Source organism: Tyto alba, unplaced genomic scaffold (genome assembly GCF_018691265.1).
Source record: "Tyto alba isolate M040663 unplaced genomic scaffold, T.alba_DEE_v4.0 Super-Scaffold_2, whole genome shotgun sequence".
In the NCBI taxonomy this organism is placed as follows: domain Eukaryota; kingdom Metazoa; phylum Chordata; class Aves; order Strigiformes; family Tytonidae; genus Tyto; species Tyto alba.
In genome coordinates, this window is record NW_024881282.1 from 58,706,999 (window position 1) to 58,726,081 (window position 19,083).

At 40.0% G+C, this 19,083-nt stretch overlaps 1 protein-coding gene across 1 annotated transcript in view; it reads right to left on the reverse strand.

Annotated features, from left to right (window-relative positions):
- Window positions 1–19,083, reverse strand: part of CNTN1 (contactin 1) — a 261,654-nt gene that overhangs the window by 140,676 nt on the left and 101,895 nt on the right. The window contains exon 3 of the mRNA XM_032999800.2: window positions 11,467–11,574. The gene's annotated coding sequence lies outside the window, so the exon portion shown is untranslated. The remainder of the gene's footprint in view (window positions 1–11,466; window positions 11,575–19,083) is intronic.

Here is a 19,083-nt window from a genome sequence, read left to right on the forward strand (position 1 = left end):
TGTTCTGGATACAACAAAAATATAATCAAGTTCCCCGAGCATTTTTTTTCTAAATAAATAAGATGAATAAACATGGCAAGAAAGAAGCATTGCTATTCTCACATTAAACATGATGAGCTCGAGTAAAACAAGATGCTTAGCTTTTTTGATTTGTCTTTCATTGCAACTGAAAATAGAGCTAATTCCTTGCAATTATTCCCCATGATAAAGCCTCGCTCAGGAAAGAGTCACCGCACTGCACAGCCACATGGCACCTCCACTGAATGACTCGATTCTCAGCAACAGGCCACTGGGCAGGCAATGGGTCTAGTTTGACAACTGACAACCTCTTGTAACCTTACTTGTTGCAGTCTCATTTTGCCAGCCGTTTGAGGACCACTGCTGCTAATTACTCAAGGTACCTGCTTCATCAGAAGTTTTGGATGAAATTTCATTTAATGTCAGTGAAAAGTTTTGAATGTGCACAAAAACCAGGCTAAGGATAAAAGGGAACTACAAATGGAAAATACTGCATTTAATGTTTTCTTTCATGCTTGAACAACCAACCTCTACTGCTTTCTCTAAATCCTGTTTTATCTTTCACAGTTTAACAGAATTTAATAAATTAATAAATAGTGAAAAATAGTAACATTCATATAGGCCTTAATTGTGCATAGTTCTATAAGGCTAAAAAAGAAAATAAAGATGGCAAGTATAGAAAAGAATAAAACACATTTGCTTCTCTTTCTTTTTCTCTGGACTCTATTATAAGTATCTCACTGCATAAGGAACTCTGTAATTCATGAAAAGATGCACACCAGAACCAGGAAAACAGTCACCTGCGAAGCCTCTGCAGTCACAGCAGAGATACAATAAAAGAGAAAAACTCTTAAAAAAAGTCACCTTGAAAAGTACTGAGGCAGAGCATTCATCTTCACCGTGGGGAACAAAGAGGTAGCACATTACAGCATCCAAGACACACTGTGGTAGTTAAGAGAATGAAGTTTCTCGGGGAAAGCACATATTTCCGTTTTTAAATTCTTTTATCCTTATACTTTCTCTATTTGAGGAAGTTTTGACACGATTGTCTAAACTCCCATCGGGCTGAAAATGAGAACATAGTACAAGTGCAGAGAGGAATGTAATGAAAACACTTTTATGAGCATTTGAAGAGATAAACCAGTTCAAAAAGAGATTAAACAAATTCCTGGTGGATGGGTTAATCAGCAGCTATTAAATACCCACCAGCTGGCTCCAGATCAGGGATTCTCTGAGCAGCTGAAGGCTGGAAGCTGGTGAGGTGGAGCAAGGGGAGCGTTTGTTGTCAGCGACCGTCCAAGGCAGGATGCTGGACTAGGTCTGGTCCAGTATGGCATTCCTTATGGCCTTGCATTATGTCACCCAGCAACTCTGTACCACATCCACTTTCACCCAGATTATCACAGGTGATGGGCCAGTCCTTGATCTCTCATAAAGGTACGGATGCTCTGTAGGAAGCCTGACATCAAAGTAACCCAATGTTATCCATTCTCTGAATACTACCAAAGTCTTACTTGGACTCAGTTCCTGGAAAAGGTTCTTTACCAGCCTATGGAAAATTACAGTTCTCTTTTTTCATCAACAAAAGCTCACTAAAAAAAATCACCACGGTCTGCATGGTTACCAGGCCACCATGGACTACTGGTTGCTGTAGTCCAGGCAGATCTTTCTAACACAGATACCAGGTAAAGCAGGTTTATATTTTATACCAGATGGTACTCAACTGTCTGGCATCTCCTTCTTTAATGTGTTAGCTCATTACTGATTGCATTTCAGGTGAAAATTAATGTAGTCTGTTTTATTTTTAAATGTGTCCCAAATGGAGAGTCAGAGGAGCAGATGTTGGGGGGGAGGGGAGAAGGGTGTTTCCACCTTCTCAGTAGGCGATGCTAGATATAGCTTCATTATAGCTCCTCCAGTATATGTAAGCATTATACTTCCATGCACAAGTGTGTGTGTCTGTGTTCCAATTTGTACTGGTTTATTTCATTTGACTCCATGTGTGGACACATGTCCATTTATTTTATAGAACATATAATGTTGAAAAGAGTTTTTCATTACTCATTTTACAAGATTATAGCAAACCGAGCATTAACAAAACAAACAAAAAAAATTCCCAAAAGGCAAATCCCAGAATGATGAATAGGAACCTGCATTGTAACTCTACTTAGTAAGTGACAAAGGGTACAAATCATCTGAAGAAACTATCGCCAATGCCAGGGATAGTAACCTGATTTGGGGCTGTAGTCTTGCCTTGTGGCATAACCCAGAAAGTCCTAAGGGGTCTGGCTGCACCCCAGCGACCTGTGACCACCTGCGCAGGGACAGCTACAGTGCCCAGAGCCTCCACAGCACTGCCTGGGGCAGCTTCTTCAGCTGCCAGCCACACCGCTGGCACAACCCTCACCTTACAATCTGAGAACAACCATCCAGGTGAAGATCACGGTGCATCTGACCTGGCAGTCCTGCCCCGGACAGTGACCCTGAGAATCCAGCCAGGATGCTGGAACACTGCTGCTTCCCCAGAAAAGCCTCTTCTTCCAGAACTTTGGGATCTGGGGACTTCCCACATTGGAGGTAACATCTTTCTGCCTCATAGCCTTTGCTGGATTGCTCTTCTGCAAATTTGTCTCATTGCTCAGCCCATGTGAGAATATTTTCCACCTATACATCCTATAGCAATAACACCAACAATTTAACCATTCCTTACATAAAAAATACATTCTGTTGTTTATTCTGAGCCTTTTCTCACTACAGAACAAGGGAGAGTTGAATGAAATCATTAAAAGAAATAGTGACAGTGGCTCCTATTCACCTTCTGCACACCCTTCACAGCATTACAGAGCTCTCCTCACTCCACTCAGATGTCTCTGCAAGGCTAAAGACACTTTACGTCTGTGCTATTTCATACGTTTTGAAGAGTCTGGATATTACATGCAACAAAATTCTTCCCGTTTCTTATTTCTTGTAATGTCATGTCAGGCCACTTCTTTTCAAAAATACCAAAGAACTAATCAGACTTGATATGAACAACTGGAATACAGAAAATTATACACGATGAATCAACCACACATTTCTTTTTGGTGCTTGCTGTAAGTAAGCAGACGGACATTAAAATATTCTAAAAACAAAATAAGAATGATTTGCTCTATACGGGTACAATTCAGAAGGGAAGTGCTACAGTGCACAAGAAGCAGAAACTTAGTCACCCAGACAACACACCTACTCAAGTACACCAAAAGTCCACCAAAATTATGTTTCTTTTTGTAAAATGCACAGATACACATGCTCTGCTGTTATCAGTGTTAGTCCAATGTGGGGAACTGAACAAATCTAGAGGACTTAACCAAAGTACAGCTGGAAAAGGCTGAATTCAGTGCCTTGCATTCATCAGTGAGCTGCTATTTTTGAGGAAGATCCTTCCCCACCACTGCAGGTACAGCTGACACCCTGCTCACAGAACTAGGGTAAATCCTGGGCATGGAAGCAAAAGTATCCTTCTCTTGGCAGGCAGAAATATCTAATCCTGAAGTATTCCCTGTACAGAAGACTGTTGTATACTCTTGATTTCCTAGGATCATGAGAGGACATATAAGCCTCCACAAAAAAATCTTCCTTTAAATGGACTTCCTCATAAATTAACTGGTCTCCAGTTTGAAGCTGTGTTATGAGTTGCAGCCACTTGTGCCATTGTGATCAGGCTGAAGACACACGCATTTTAGAAGAGTTTATTCTGAAGTGCTGCAGCCCTGCCTTCAGTGACAACGATGTGCAATAGTATCCTTCCAGCTCCTTCCCATCAGGATGAGAACCTGTTCTCTTCTCTTGTATTTAGTGAATTAACCAATAAACTACAATTTCATGTAGTACATCTGAATCCCTTGGGAGTCCAAAAATAGACTGAATGATAAATTTCTATTTCTGGATATTTCCATGCTTCTAACCACTAAAATCACAAACATAAAATACACAAGGGAGTGTCATACATTATTGGTGTCAAATTATTAATTAGCTAAGTCTAACTTTTCTGATGGGAAATCTACCAGTAGGTTTCAGAGCAGCTCTGCAGACTAGGAGGAAGGGAGGAGAGGAGATATTAGCACTCTCACTCAGAGTACTGAAGCTGCCCTCTAAGAGGATTAAGTGCTCAAGGGTTGAAATTTCCCCAAGAAAGTGGGGATGAAGTGTTCTGGCCCCAGTACTGATGCTTGTGGTGCTTTGGGAGCTGAGGTTAGGTATCACTGCATCACACCTGGAACAGAGGAGCAGAGGAGACAGCTGGGAGAGCAAGCTTGCTCTAAGACTAGGACTTTAGAGAGGAGGAGGAAGGAAGAAGGAGAGAGAAACTCAGCAGGAACTGACATGCTGATTTTTCTTGGTGACTTAGTTTTGCTGGAGCATGTTTCCATGCCCACGGCAGGCTGTCCCAGCAGGTGAAATGGCATCGAACCATGCATGCCCTGCTGGAAACCACTGAGTGCTTAGCTAGTAAAGATGATGTAAAATGGGGGAAAAAAACAGTTCACAAATGTCTTACTTGCATAAACACCTTGTTTCAAGGTGCCCTGACAATGCACATATTTAGCCACAAAGATGAGTGGTAACTAGTAAGCATTTCTCTAACGCTAGTAGCATGCCTGTCCTCTTTTCCTCCTTCCGATACTTTTCAACTGCAGGCCTCAAATCAAAACCCAGTCAGCAAAGGTATTATTTTCTTCTGGAACAGTACTGGAACTACATAACTGCTTACAACTGAGTATGAAACCACTAATGAAATGAAGTACAGAAGTAATCTACAAATCCAGCTATGATTAATCCAATGCTACATTACCATCACAAATTTAGTAACAGGAATTCCTGAGTTCTTATATTGTGAAAAAATATTCAGGAACCTGAAACCTAAATTTGGAAGTAGTTGTATGTGGACACAACCCTGTGTCAGTACAAACAAGTGCAGAAATAGCAGAAACATAAAAATTGAAGTATATTTGTTATGAATATAATAATGACTCATAAGTTCAGATCACTTGTCCTTCTCCCTTTTTTTGACATGAAGTGTTTCAGAACAGGAAAAAAGATGTCTTAAAAAGCCTGTTGGGAATTTATTTGGGTCCTAAGATATAAAAAGCATTTATTTATGCAAGTTAACATCAGAAATTATCTTTCTTTCCATGAAAAAACTCCCAAAATATGGTATTACTTCAAGCAAGAAAATAAATTAATAGCTGTAGTGTTGGCAGTAGTAGCCAATGTGAAGATCTTGAGCTGTGTGTAATTCATAAGCAGTTTAGGTACAGCTTCTATGCATGGCTTATGTCCTCTACACACAATGTGGTTGCTGGGTTATCTGAAACCTTAGGTGTGAGAAGAAACAACCGACATCTTGTGTCAAGGCTGCCATTGCCAGTTTATACTCAATTCCATGAATCCCGGTGCAGGGAAGAAGAGGAGTTTACGTTTCTATGCTATGGCTTCTATTCATATTGAACTTTCTTCTAAAGTGTCTAATTCATGTGAGATGTAATAATCATAAGCTATGATTGTTTGGGTTGCTTGGTGAAATCACAATTTCTATAAATGTGATTCTGCATAACCAAACAGCTGATCAGCAGCACCAAATCCCAATCAATACTATCAGTAAACTCCGGTACTCCCCATTTGTGATCTTAAATCACTATGAAAAGTTGGCAATGCCGTGACTAAATGGGCCTCACTATATCCAGATATTTCGTGACAAAAAGGCTCCTTAAGAGAGCTTCAAACCCTATGTCAACCTAAATAATCTTCCAGACACTCCAAAAAGTCCACCTCCTGGTTAGATGTGAGGGAGTCTGGAGAAGTTCTCAATTTTCCTTTCAGGGGTTTCCCTTCTCCATCCCAAACCCTCTTCCTCCTGCATCCCACTGAAAGTCACCACAGAAACAATTTCAGTGGTAGTTTCTACTGGTTTCATTCCCATTAAACTATGTGTGAATATAGTGGAAAGGACTTAACTCGAGTCACTCTAAGAAACGGGTATAGTAAAAGAATAAAAAAAGTAAGACTACTACTCATACCTCTGTCCCATTTGGCACAAGAAAGCAGACTGCCAGTTCCCAGCTCACAGCCCTTGGCTGTTCCTCGGCTGAGACTTCTCCCCTGGGTTGTCTCTGAAGTTTTCCCGTTAAAGAGTGCGAGGGAACAGCGTGCTCTGCCCCAGGAGGAGGACAAAGACTGGCCAAATTTCTGGCCACGCTGCAGTTGTTCTCTGCAGCTATGAAATCCTGCTCACCCCCCATTAAGAACATTGGCAAAAAGGCCCATTCTCCCAGTTCTAGAAACTTAAATAAAGAGCATGCTTAGGAAGAGACCAGTTCTGGTCCTACCACGAAAGGCTATGTACTTTGGTCCCTAAAAACAGTTGAACCTCCCTCACAAAATACAAGCCAGAATTTGGCACAGGCTGGATAAAAGTTACTGAAATTTGTGATGTTCTGTAACATGTAAGCTCATTATTTTGCTGGTCTAATGAGATAAAAGATTCCATTTATTCAGATGTCAGTCTTTTCCTATAAGGAAATGCGGCCTATGCTTTCCCAAAGTGTCTGCTGGGATATCAGAGTGATCATCAATACTGTAGCCAGATATGTACACTTATTAGTATAGTTCTTCATTTCTATCGGTTAATCCAATCAAATTTTGTACTTAATTTCTAACACCGTTTTCTGGTCAGTAACAACCAGTATGAAGCCTTCTGACACAAAAATGTCAAACAGCTGGCATTCATCTGATGTTAAGAGCACTAGTGAGACTTCTGGAGTCTGCTAGGCTTCTCCACACAGAAACGAACAAACAGCCCAAGGACAATTTCATCCCGTAACAGGGTGAAACAGGAAAAGCCTTGTATCTAATGAGTAAGATCATCATTCCCATCCCCTCTGAAGTAGGATTCAGGATGGGAGATTGGCTGTTGGGCTGAAGAAGGACAAACATTGTGGTCAGATCAGATTTCAGCACCTGGAGGAAAAGCCAGTGTTTGAACTCCCCATCCTAAAAGACTTGTAGATTTCTGTGCCATTACATTACTCTAGTCTATCTGCTTCAAACACTAAACCTCGAGGAACAGATTTTGCTGTCTACAACTGTTTTATTTCCTGTCATACAGTTCCACCAGTTAACATGCCCCTTGTGCACTGCTGCTCTAGGAGGCAGAAGGAATACCTGTACCAGATCCATGCTTTAAGACACTAAACCCATTTTTAAAATAAAGAATGATATGTAGTTCAAAAAGCTTGGCTGAAAAACTCTAAATAGTTTCACTGACCTACATTAATCAATTAATTTATAGCTTCCAGCACAAAAGGCAGGTGAATAATTATTTTTATAAAGTAATCTTTAGTGTGCCAGCTCTTTTTTTAGTAAAAATGCTACCAGTAGAAATCCTAAGACACTGGCTCCTCTTACAAGTTTCTCCTAAGAGATTAAAGACCTTGTTTCCAATATACTGAAATATTACTGTACTGCGAATAATGTCTTCAGCAAACGAGATAAAGGAGTTTCAGTTGTCTTGCCGCTCAGCTAAGTCAAATGAGGTTTTGGTGCTATTGATAAGTGATGTTTACCAGCACTCAGCTTGGTTGTCCTGCCAGTGTTATTTACAGGGAAATGTTAACAGAAGGAATACGTGGCTAATCTCAGCTGCTGCTGAAAAACTGGAGCTCATGGAACAGATTTGCTGAGTAAGCAGGTATTACATACAGACACACACGTACTGACATATTTTTCTGTTAACAAGCATTGATGGAGTATTCACAGGTTACTTGCTTAAAATGATTCTATGCAATTACCAATTTTTAACTGTCTGAAGATGTATTCTATCAGCCATAAGCAATCTGCTTATTCTCAACGATCTATTCTCCACCACAGTAGGAAATGCAAAAACAAATAAATGACTAGTAACTAGTAACAGTGTATAATGCAGTGAGTTACATGAAAAAACCACTTTTTACTGTGTTATTAATAACTTAGAAGCATGCTTCTGTTAGCAAAGATATATGCCAAAGTGTTTCTTTATTGCTAATCTACTATTTTTCCACTTTTGGAACAATTTGAACTGCATGATCATTTAATATGCATTAATTCCTGTTATCAATTCCTCTTATTAATATGCATTAATTCTCCTTTCTCTTTCCAGTAACAAATGAAAACCAATATAGACCAGAAGAACAAACCCTTCCTTTTATTTATTATAGAGGCATAACTCAAAAGTACAACAATGCCACTTTACTGCAACAGGGAGTGAAAACTGATTTGTGTTCATTTGAGTTCGTACGATGCCTAAGTATCAGCTCTTGAAGCTTCTGATTTTCCTAAGTAGTCACCCCTTCAGTTATTAACTGTACTGAATGGGTCTGCTCTGCAGCCCAGAGCAAGAATAAAATCAATAAGATCTGGTAGCAGGCATCAATTTTCTGATTGCAAATGTATTTTTTACAAGACAATTTTTCAGAATTAAGTCCAAGTTGGTTGAAATTAGCAAAGTCGTGATTTGAGAAAATCGAGTACTCTAACTGAATCTTTGACATAATGAAAATGAGAAAGAGAATATTCCAACAGGTTATTAATGGAGACTTCTGTCCACATTAAGCTGCTTCTTTTCTAACGATATCCTGTACTAACAAGATTCTTGCAAGATCTTGCCTTCTTAAACCTTTTCTCTGTATAGGATCCTGGATTATTCCTTGGTATTTTTAATTATATAATTACCCAGTTATCTGAGGAGATTGGGGAGAAGAACAACAACAAAAAATCCTGCTCTTCTTCTAATTACCTATATTGACAGCAAATAGTCGCTAGGCTGCCTTTGTCTTCCTTGCTTTTTATTCAAGCTGGTTTCTCTGTAGTGACTAAAATATTTATATATGCTCCTCTGAAAATCTCAGCCAAAGACACTAAAGATTGCAGTCCCCTGTGAATTTCAATGGACCCTGGATACCTCTCTCAAATGCCTTGGAAAAATCCTAGACATTATTTCTCAGAGAAAATTAGTATTTCCACTTCTTTGCCATTTATCAGTATACCAGTTTCCTCATTAAACACAGACAATTTAAGTACCTCAGTTACAATGGGGAAAAAAATAGCATGATTAACATTCGTCCATGTCACTGTGAATCTAGCTGTGATGCCTATTATTTATAATAGTCAAAGAACGTAAGTAAAGTTGATTCACTGATACATCCGGACATAGCAGCAAAGCAGTGAAGAAGCTGAGCCATATTTCAGTAAACTACCTATGCTCTGAATTCAGTATTTGAATGTGCAACACTTAACTGTATACATGTATCATTTTCTCTCACAGGAATAGGTTTTCATTATTTTACTTAGTTCTTGTGATACATGAAGTTAGGTATTCCCTAATTAACCAAATGAGAGGAGTTCAGGAAATTTTTTTCTGCTGTTAGTTATCCTCTTTTTATATCTGTTTTCATAGTTGAAAGCCTGCTCAGTCTGCAAATTATGCATTTCAGGTGATACCTCATGGCAGAAGCATAGAAAATACAGCCGGTTCTCCATGGCAAATGAAGAATGACTAGCACATTCGCAAGCGGCCAGCTATCGCACACATCTTTCTTGTTACTACTGCTTGAGCTCTTCGCTGATGTCGCTGCCATCCCCCCGCGTTCCCAGCCTGGAGTTCGCACGCCCAGAAATGTGTTTGCACTCACCACACGCAAGATGCAGTGTCTGCCAGGGAGGATTTTTAATATCTCCCTCTCTCTCTCTCTCACCCCCGTCTAGATGCTCCTCTTCCCTATACGTATATTCTTCTTCCCCAGGCTTCATCTCGCTGCAAGCGCTGGTGTGGTTACAGCCAGGGGGGCCGGTGAGCACCTCCCAGACCTGCTCCGTGACTCAGCATCCAGCAGGCCTTCAGGATCCCAGACACCGGCACCGCCTCTCCATACCTCCCTCATCCCGAGACAGCAGCCAGCTTCCCCCAGCGCTGGACGGAGGGGTGATGAAAGGACGAAACCCCCGGGCAGGAGCTGGCAGGGAGCTGCCCGCCAAGGCGGCCGGGCATCGGCTCACCCGCGGGGCTCTACAAAGCATGAGCTCCCACCCGGAACGGCGGGCGCAAAAACGCCACTTCAGCCCGATGATTGCTTGACATGTTTTCAGTCGAGCGATATTAACAGCGCCTGATCTCTGGTACAGCATTTTTTCCAGCTGATTATTAGGTAATTAACAACCAAACACACACTGTTCACTGAGGCAGGGGTCCACATGTGTTTCTGTGCAGTGTGGCATAAGGACTCGGGGATCCAAAGCTGGCCTGTCAGGTGTTTAATAAGGAGTTAAATGTAAAATAACAATGTAAACTCAAAATAAAAAGGCATTTACTGAAGGAATGGTAGCGTCCTGTTGTGACTGCTTGTAGTGCTTACTGGCAATACCTCCTTCACATCACACAGCAAACAGCTTTCAGGTTTATTAAACTATCTGTTTCTCAATACTCTGTGACAATATGTCTCTTTGAAAGTATGGGTCCATCTTCAAGTTACTGAATGCAGAAACTAAAGCATTTGTACTGCGTTTTCTAAAACGTGAAAATTTACAAATGCACAAAATATTAATGATACAGGAATTTTTAAGCATTTATTGTTGTAAACCACTTAATAGGCAAGTATAATGTAACCTATCTTCTTTTAAAAGGTGGTATCTTTACTGTACATCTACATTGGTTATACAGTTTTCTTGGATATATCCTAAGTTGTCAAATGAAAAGAATGTAAAATGCTTTCTAAATATTTTTTTTTTTTTTCCCGCAAATTATATAATTAGAAATAGCTGCCTTTGTGTGTAAAATCTCTGACAGTACATAGTTTTCTGAAGGACAATAAGGACACGCTTGTCTATTCACTGAATGATAGCCCAGGCTTTTATCCAAAATGTAACAGTTTGATCATCTTAGTTATTTACAGGACAGCCAGGCAATAGATTCTGGGACTCATTTTCCTGACACACATTCTACTGTAGCTTGCAAATGTTACAGAAAATGTACAGATCGAGGAAAAAAAAAAAGTCAATGAAATTTCATTGTCATTATTCAGTTAGGACCTCTAATGAAGTAGATCATGTTATTATATTGATCATCTTGGTGACTGTCCTGCCCCTCCCCACAATGCAGTTATCTATAGCAGATAAAAATTGATCAGAAATGCACACTCTTGAACAAAAAGCAGGATTCAAAAAGTCTAACAGTATTTACTCTCAGCAATATTTAAACAACCATTTAAAAACAATCAGACTAGTAAAATCCATGCAGCCATATCCACCCGAGAATCCTGACTCTGCATTCCAGCGCAGATATCTGAGTCAATGTAACCACACTGCATCATCATAATCCTGCCTCAGCATATTCATTCTTCTGCACTCAAATCCACAAATAAAAAATAACCTTTTTTTTACCTTAGATGGTCAATTCCTGCTTGTCCTTTTGTTCGTAATAACTATTCCAAGTTTGTATCTTTGAAAAAAACAAGGATGGTTGAACCAATAAACTTCACAGATCCTCTCCTGCGGCAGAAAGCAAATTAAAAAAAAAAAAAAAAAAAAAAAAAGACTTCAAACTGTGACCTCAGAGCAAAGCACAGCCGTTAGCATCCCTCAGCCAACCTTCAGTAGAAAGCAGGTTAGACAGCAGGAAAACTGGCTCTGTACATGGCTGCAATGCTTTCAAATCAAGCATTCTGTGCTGTAAGCTCAGGGATTTATATCTTCTTAAATAGGCCGTCCCACTCAATGCTGCTTGTGTGCATGAAAATATGAAGCATTTCACTGCAGTCACTTTATGCAAGAAACTACCCCAGTCATCTTCACAATCTCTGTCACTCTGCTCTGAGACTAAAGAATGAGCACAGCATGCATAATTCATGCATTAAAATCTTCTGTGCACTTCCTGCAGCAACTGTTACATCCAGTAATGGGATATTGATCAGCTCATCACTAAAACAATCAGGGCTGGGCAATTGCTCTGCTGCAACAAACAGTAGTCCATCCAAAATGGGATGTAGACACAGGCTTTCCCCCTGCAGCATTCAAGTGTAACTCCAACATATGTGGTGTGGCATTTACATATCGCTGAGTGTTTAATCTGGACTCTGCATTTCCTTGACCTTCGAAAAATGCTGCATTATCTGAGCCTTTTATCCGAAGTCTGTATTCCCTGCAGCCTGTTTCTGCTTTTAACCCTACGCATCATGAGAAGCAAGTATGCTTTCCTAACCCCACATTCAAAGCACAGTGAATCTCTGAAAGCAAAGAGCTGATATAAGAGCTTTCTACCCCACGACACATCTTTGCACTCTATCCACCTGCGCCTTGTTTGCATCAGGAGACTAGACTGCTCTCACTTCAATCCTTTTATTATAATGCATATATTATGTTCTATCTGAATAGAGATGCACATAGGCATCATCTTTGTCTAGCACAGCTCACATAATTTGTATCTGCCAAGTCCCAAAGTTCTTCTTCCCACAGATCTGAACATCTTCCAGCCTTTTCAGCACACTCTCTTTCCTTGTACCCCTGTCATTTAAAAAAGCCTCATCAACAGTTCACCAGCCCTGCCTTCAGCCCCTGTCTCCAGCAGCCTCTGGACAACCCCACCCTTTGACTGCCACATGCTTCTCCCTCCATACACAGGAAAACCACGACTGCCACAATTTCAGAAGAAAAAGATGAGAGGAAAGACAGGCAAAATGAAAACAGCAAAGCCATGACTAAGGTGAAAGTCCAAAGCGGTATTTAAAAATAAGATAACAAGAATTTTTGGTTACCCTGGTGTTGATGAGCAGCATAGTCACCGGAGTGTGAACCACACAGGCCTGTAGTTCCCTGAAATCGATGGAATTATTCCTTACTCTTGATGGAGTTTCAGTCTGATCTTTTATTCACTAAAATACATTGTCATCAGTAAAATAAAGAATTGCTATTGAGGTTTATTTGAAAATAAATTCAAGAGGCTAGTAAGACCTGTAATAATTATCTCTTCCTGAAAGCAAAGAAGGTACAATTGCAAAACAAAAAATCTTGATGGGACTGCAGCATGAATAGAGACACTCCACATACTGATGAAAACCTGAACCTCGGGTAAACTATCGACTCCTCTGCAATTGTATGCATTCAGAGTCCTCCCAAGTAAGTTAATGGAAAATTGACTGGAGCAAGCAGGATTTGGCATACTGTCTGGAAACTAGAATGAATAGAGGCTTTTTCAGGGGAAAATTGGGAAGAAGTTCTGCTTGGTTTGTCTCTCACCAAAGCAATCACCTTTCAGTATATTCAGTATCTACTCTTTTCCCTTATGTTAAGGTACACCCATACATTTCATTGAGCTGGCAAAGGTGTCACCAAGAAAGTACCATATGCCTTGCTGGTATGTCCTTTCTTAAGAGCTACCAGGGCTCTAATATAACAGCAGTTAATCTCTACTTTGTGATACGTCAAAACCAGTAGTTTAGGTTGTCAAATTCTTCACTCGTTACTATACCCCAAGTGCTAGGTCACAATCGTCTCTGACAGGCATTAAACTAGAGGTCACAAACCATACCAGAAAACATTATGTTGTGAACCTGACTGCTTAATTAATTAGATCAGAATGAGAAGAAATCTCACAGAGATGAGATTCATGCCCCAGGTCATGCAGTCTCCACCATCTCACTCTGATCTTACTCTAAATCAGTTATAAGTGGGAAGTTTACTGGGAAAAAAATGCTCATGTAGGCATTGCAGACTAACTCATCCTACGCTTACCATTACAGTGGACATCTGCCACTTCTTGCTCTGTTGGGATTGTGCACCAGATAAAGATGTCTAAATTTGGGTAGCTAGCAGCACATGCTCCACACGAGGAAGATGCCCATCCTCTGTCAGAAGACTGATAGAAGCTGTTTGGCTGTCCAGCTATTGCGGTCTATTAAAGGGTGAGTTGAATCATTCCCATCCCCATTGACTATATCAACTAGGTTTCTGCTGATTATGATCAGACTGCGGGCATGTGAATCACACGTAGACCACTCAATTTAATCATCTCAGTCTGTCACTGTGTCTACCCTGCATGTGGTTTAACCAAGTATTTCTCTGTCACAGGGCAGAAGACATGGTAATTTTGCACACAGGTACACTTTGACATCTCCGACTCTCCTCCCTATTAAAGCTATGTCTGGGATTCTGTAAAGCAATTGCTTAAAAATGATTTCGTATGTAAATGCCATGACACAAGTGCCATTTTGGACAGTTCTGCACAGAATATGAATTTTGATCATTGACTCAGAAAGAAACTAACTTTCTACATTTTACGGAGCGCTAAAGGTAAATTACACATTGAATTCAGACTCGATATTCCTATTTGAAATGGAAAACATCACCATGTGGGTATCACTAGTATTGTAATATATCAGTTACATAAATATTTTACATAGAAAAAAAAAATCTTAGAATTTCTGCAAGAAATAAGAAGCACAGACAATAAAAAGCAAAACTGGTGCCACTTGGCTGGGAAGATTACAAAGATAAGAAGGGGTTTACTGTTCAGATGGGTAAGGTCTAGAAACTGGGCAAATCAGTGTTTTGTTGAAGTTACTGGTGTCAGCAAATATGAGTGTTTGTTGTAGATGCCTTTTATTACATTGAAGTACTGCCTATGTATTCCACTGCTTTAGACACATTTCCCAAAGAAATCTGATAATCCATGGTGATAAAACATTAGCCTTCTCTGTGTAATTATGTGTATTTTTTAGCATTCCCGGATTTGTCAGTGATGAAAAACATGTAATGAAAATGTCCCACTCTCCTTGCTTTATTAATCCAGTTCCACACTTCTAATATAAATGATGACATCAGGCATTCACATTCTTACTATGTATAGGTAGAAATCAGAAACTCACAGCTATAAACACAAAGATTTATCCTTCACCATGAATATCAGTTTCAGTACAATACACATAGCTTTCCAGCCCTCCTGGCACATTACCCTTTCAAAATAGAAACTCCAGGCTCAGGAACCTTCTACCCAATTTGAAATGCTGAAGTACTCGTAGGTGTGGAAGGTTTTAAGATATGCTACACAGTGAACTGCCAGGTATTCTTAATCACAGAATCCCGTTTCTAGCAGTGTACGTTCTGAGAACACAAAGCCATTTAACGCAGCCATTTCTTGTAGATGTCTTACAAAATTTCATTTTATTTCAGTAACTAGTTGTTCAAATCCCATTGTTTCATGCATCTCTTTCTATTATTCTTTTGTTATTCTCCCTTACTGTAGTCTAACCCCAGCCTCGGTTCATAGAATCATAGAATCATAAGATCATTTAGGTTGGAAAAGACCCTTAGGATCATCGAGTCCAACCATTAACCTAACACTACCAAGTCCACCACTAAATCATGTCCCTAAGCACCAACTCATCATCAACATCTTCCTCTTCTGCTCCTCTTATTACACTGAGCAAAAGCTCTGTTCTTCCACAACAAATTAATTCTGTTCTCCTTCACATTTTCTAGGTAGAAAACTCTTATTCTACCGCTTATTTATCACATCCACAATGACTGTCACCTCCTTCACTCCAGTTCTCAAATCCTCCTGTCTCTACTTCTGTTTCCACATGCCTATTTCTTCAACAGAAATCTGACAAAACAGCAACTTGATTTTTTTTCTTCCTTCACTTTCTCTTTCTTTCCTTACCTCATCCTTGAAGCACAGAAAATGCTTGTGTGCAGTCCTGCTTTATGTTCCACCCTCCTTAGAGCCACAGCCATCTCACAGTTTCATGATTTCCTTCAGAAGCTCTAATTTCTCCATCCCTGCCTGGTTTCATTCTCTTCCCATTCTCATATTTTTTTCTTTACACAAAGAAAAAAACTCCCTAGTGTTTTCCTTAGCCTCATTTGCTTCTGCAGCCACCATTACTTCTTCCTGCTTTCTTTCAACTCTATATAGCTTTAAAACTATTGCATGAAGTTCCTCTCTTCCTTTCATGCTGGCTTTTACCTTTTGCACTCAAACGTAGCAGCTCTTGAAACCTCTAGCATTTGTAGTTACCAGACATCAAAAACTGGGTTCTTTTTTCATTCTTCCTGACATGCCAACAGTTCTTCAAGGTTAGGAGTTTTTACTTCTGAAATTTTGGCTTCCTTGACACAGTCTTATCCTGATGTCTCTTAACTGTTGCTCTGGATGTCATTAATCGGAGTAACAATTTCATGCTTTATGCTATGCTCCACAGAGAATTATTTGGTCTTCTTTCCTCTGGTAAAATCTCATCTACGCACACAGGACCAGCTACCCTCTCCTCTTTGGATGCTACACCTCTACTCCAATACTCTAATGCTATCCCACTCTTTTCAAGTTGGTATCTCAGCCAATATTTCTGATACTGTGAATTCAGGAATCAGTTTAAGGTCAACATAGTCAAATTAGGGTTTTTATTACCCACCACCACAATCTCATCCTGCCACACCCTTCCTCAATCACTGTGTACAGAGGCACCACGTAGCCCACCATTTAGGACACCTGTCTGAATGTTATCTCCAACCCAGATCATCCCTTGGTCGTTAAACCCAGACAAAGTCTTGCAGAATCTTTCCACACAATGTTTCTCATATATAATCTTTTCATATGCACTTAATTAACACCCTTGTCTGGATCCTCATCTTCTCAGGACCAGATTAATAAAAAAATCTTGTCCTCTGACCTCGACAAACACAGCACCTAAGCAGAGTGCTGCTGCAAAGACCATTCTTCTGCTGCATCACTCTTTCCATGTGACCTCTCTCTTTGCATCCCTCCACTCCCTTCTTTGGTATCTCAAGTACAAGCAACTTCATGATCCTTTCCACAGACCACTCTCATTATTATTCTCACTTGGTGCTGATCAGCCAACTTACAATTAGTCTGAAAGTTATTTTTCATTAGTCCCTTTTTAAATTTTCAGTCAAGCATTTCTGTGTTTCCTCTTATTATAGTTCATGCTTTTGGAAGAACTCTCTGCAACACCTGCAAAGTCACTGCATTGCTCTCCTTCAAATCCTTTCTTGAATTTTGTTTGCTATGATAATTACAAAAAAATTGACAGCATGTAGGCTGCTCAGGAAAGCTGAGACCACTATCCTCATGGCTGATTTTCTTTCACTGTTTCTTTTCAATTCCCCATCTGTCTTTGACTTTTATGTTATACTTTCACTCATAATTACTTATGAGTAATTCTCATTGGGAGAAGGACAGACTTTTTATTTTGATTGTTCAGAGGGGTCTCTGGTTGATAACTGTGGCTTTCCAGTACTACAGTAATCAACAGTACCAGAGGGCACAGGAGATTGGGAATCTAACAGGGGTTATCTAATAGAAACCGGGGAGTCAGGAGTAGAATTTCTGTTGGTCCACATTTCCTATGGAGGAGTCATATGAGGATGAATGAAATCAAGGGTGCCAGTTCATTTAAGCTGAAAACATGATTTTGTTCCTTTATGGACCTCTTTACTACCAACACTTAAACATATTCCCCGACAAAAAAACTGCTTGTTCTGCTTTACTCTTTAAGTCAGTGTTCTGAGATATGAAAGACAGTAATTAATTATATGAAAATTCATTAATTCATTATTTAATCATTGTTCTGAAACAATCAAAATATTCGAGTTATATAAATTGTATACTAATATAATACAGTTATATAAATTGTATACTGATAAAATTGTCCCTACTATATGTATTATACTGTATTCTATTATATAGCATAGGCTTAAAATATCATACTATGTATTATATAGTTATAAAAATAATAACTATAGTTATTGTTACAATAGACTACAGACTACTATATATAAATTCCATATTTCAGGTGTAAAAGAGATTCTGTATATACTGAGATAAATTACACTCTATGTTCACATGTTCTATACAAAGTCTAAGCCTTTCTTCTGTGGAAACCCTCAGTATGAGGCAGCTGTTACTCAAAATGTCATTTGACTTTCAAGAGCTAGCCACACGCACAGAGCTGGAGAGAGTACTACTTTCATGTTCTAGGCCTTTGGTTTCAAACAGCAACAAAGGCTGTATCCAAGATAACACACAAAACTTCCCTTCAAACACTTTCCCACACTTAGAGAGTGATTTACTTCAAATTGCTGCTGCTTCAAAACTAGCATGAAGTGCAGCATGACTTGCTGCAGTATATCCCTCTACAGGCTGTAATACTGATGGGAAAATTCTGTTCTTTAGGTCTCTTCTTCACCTGGTTTTCTGGTCACATCATCCTCCTTGGGCCAACAGCCCAAGCCCACTACAGCACTGAACCTCTTCACACATTTTGAGATCTTGTGCTCAGCAAAAAATCTGTTTGATATGTTCTTTTCCTATATCCTCACTAATGTTTCATTTTGAGCTCTACTGTGTGTGCTTCCTCTATGATGTTTCTGACCTCTGGGATTGATTTTTCTATCCATCACTAGTTAAGAACTCTCTTCACTTGGTTTATTGGTCCCCATTCATCATGCTAACAACTTACATCACTGGATAAACAAAGCAGGCTCTCATACTTGACCCAGTAGCAATTCCCTGTTGGGTTGCTTGGCTTTAAAGCCAGACCCTTCCAATATCCTCATCCAAAGACCCACAGAAATGCAGGGAACACCACAGGAATCAACTGATCTACGTGTTTTGGCGAAAATTGGAAAAAGCCGAATATCCATTACAGTGAGCAGAAATTCAAGGCCACTGCCTGTGCAGAGCATAGCAACAAGTTCGGGGCTGCCAGCTCTTCAAGTGTGCAGTTCAAGCCAATGAATGTTTCCAGTTGACTGAAATGCTTTAACTGCAATCCATGTACCATACAAACAAGAGACAGACTGCTGCATCCAAAGATCTTGCTGGGGTTGCTCTGAAAAGGGTTAGGCAGGAGGGGGCTGCTGGGTGAGGGCAGGGGCGCAGGCGGCCGGGGGCCACGGGCAGCCCCTCACCCCTGGGGCACAAGCCTGTGGCCCCTGAACAAGCAGCCTGGGACTGAGCTGGTTGCAACTGGGGCAGCCGTGGAG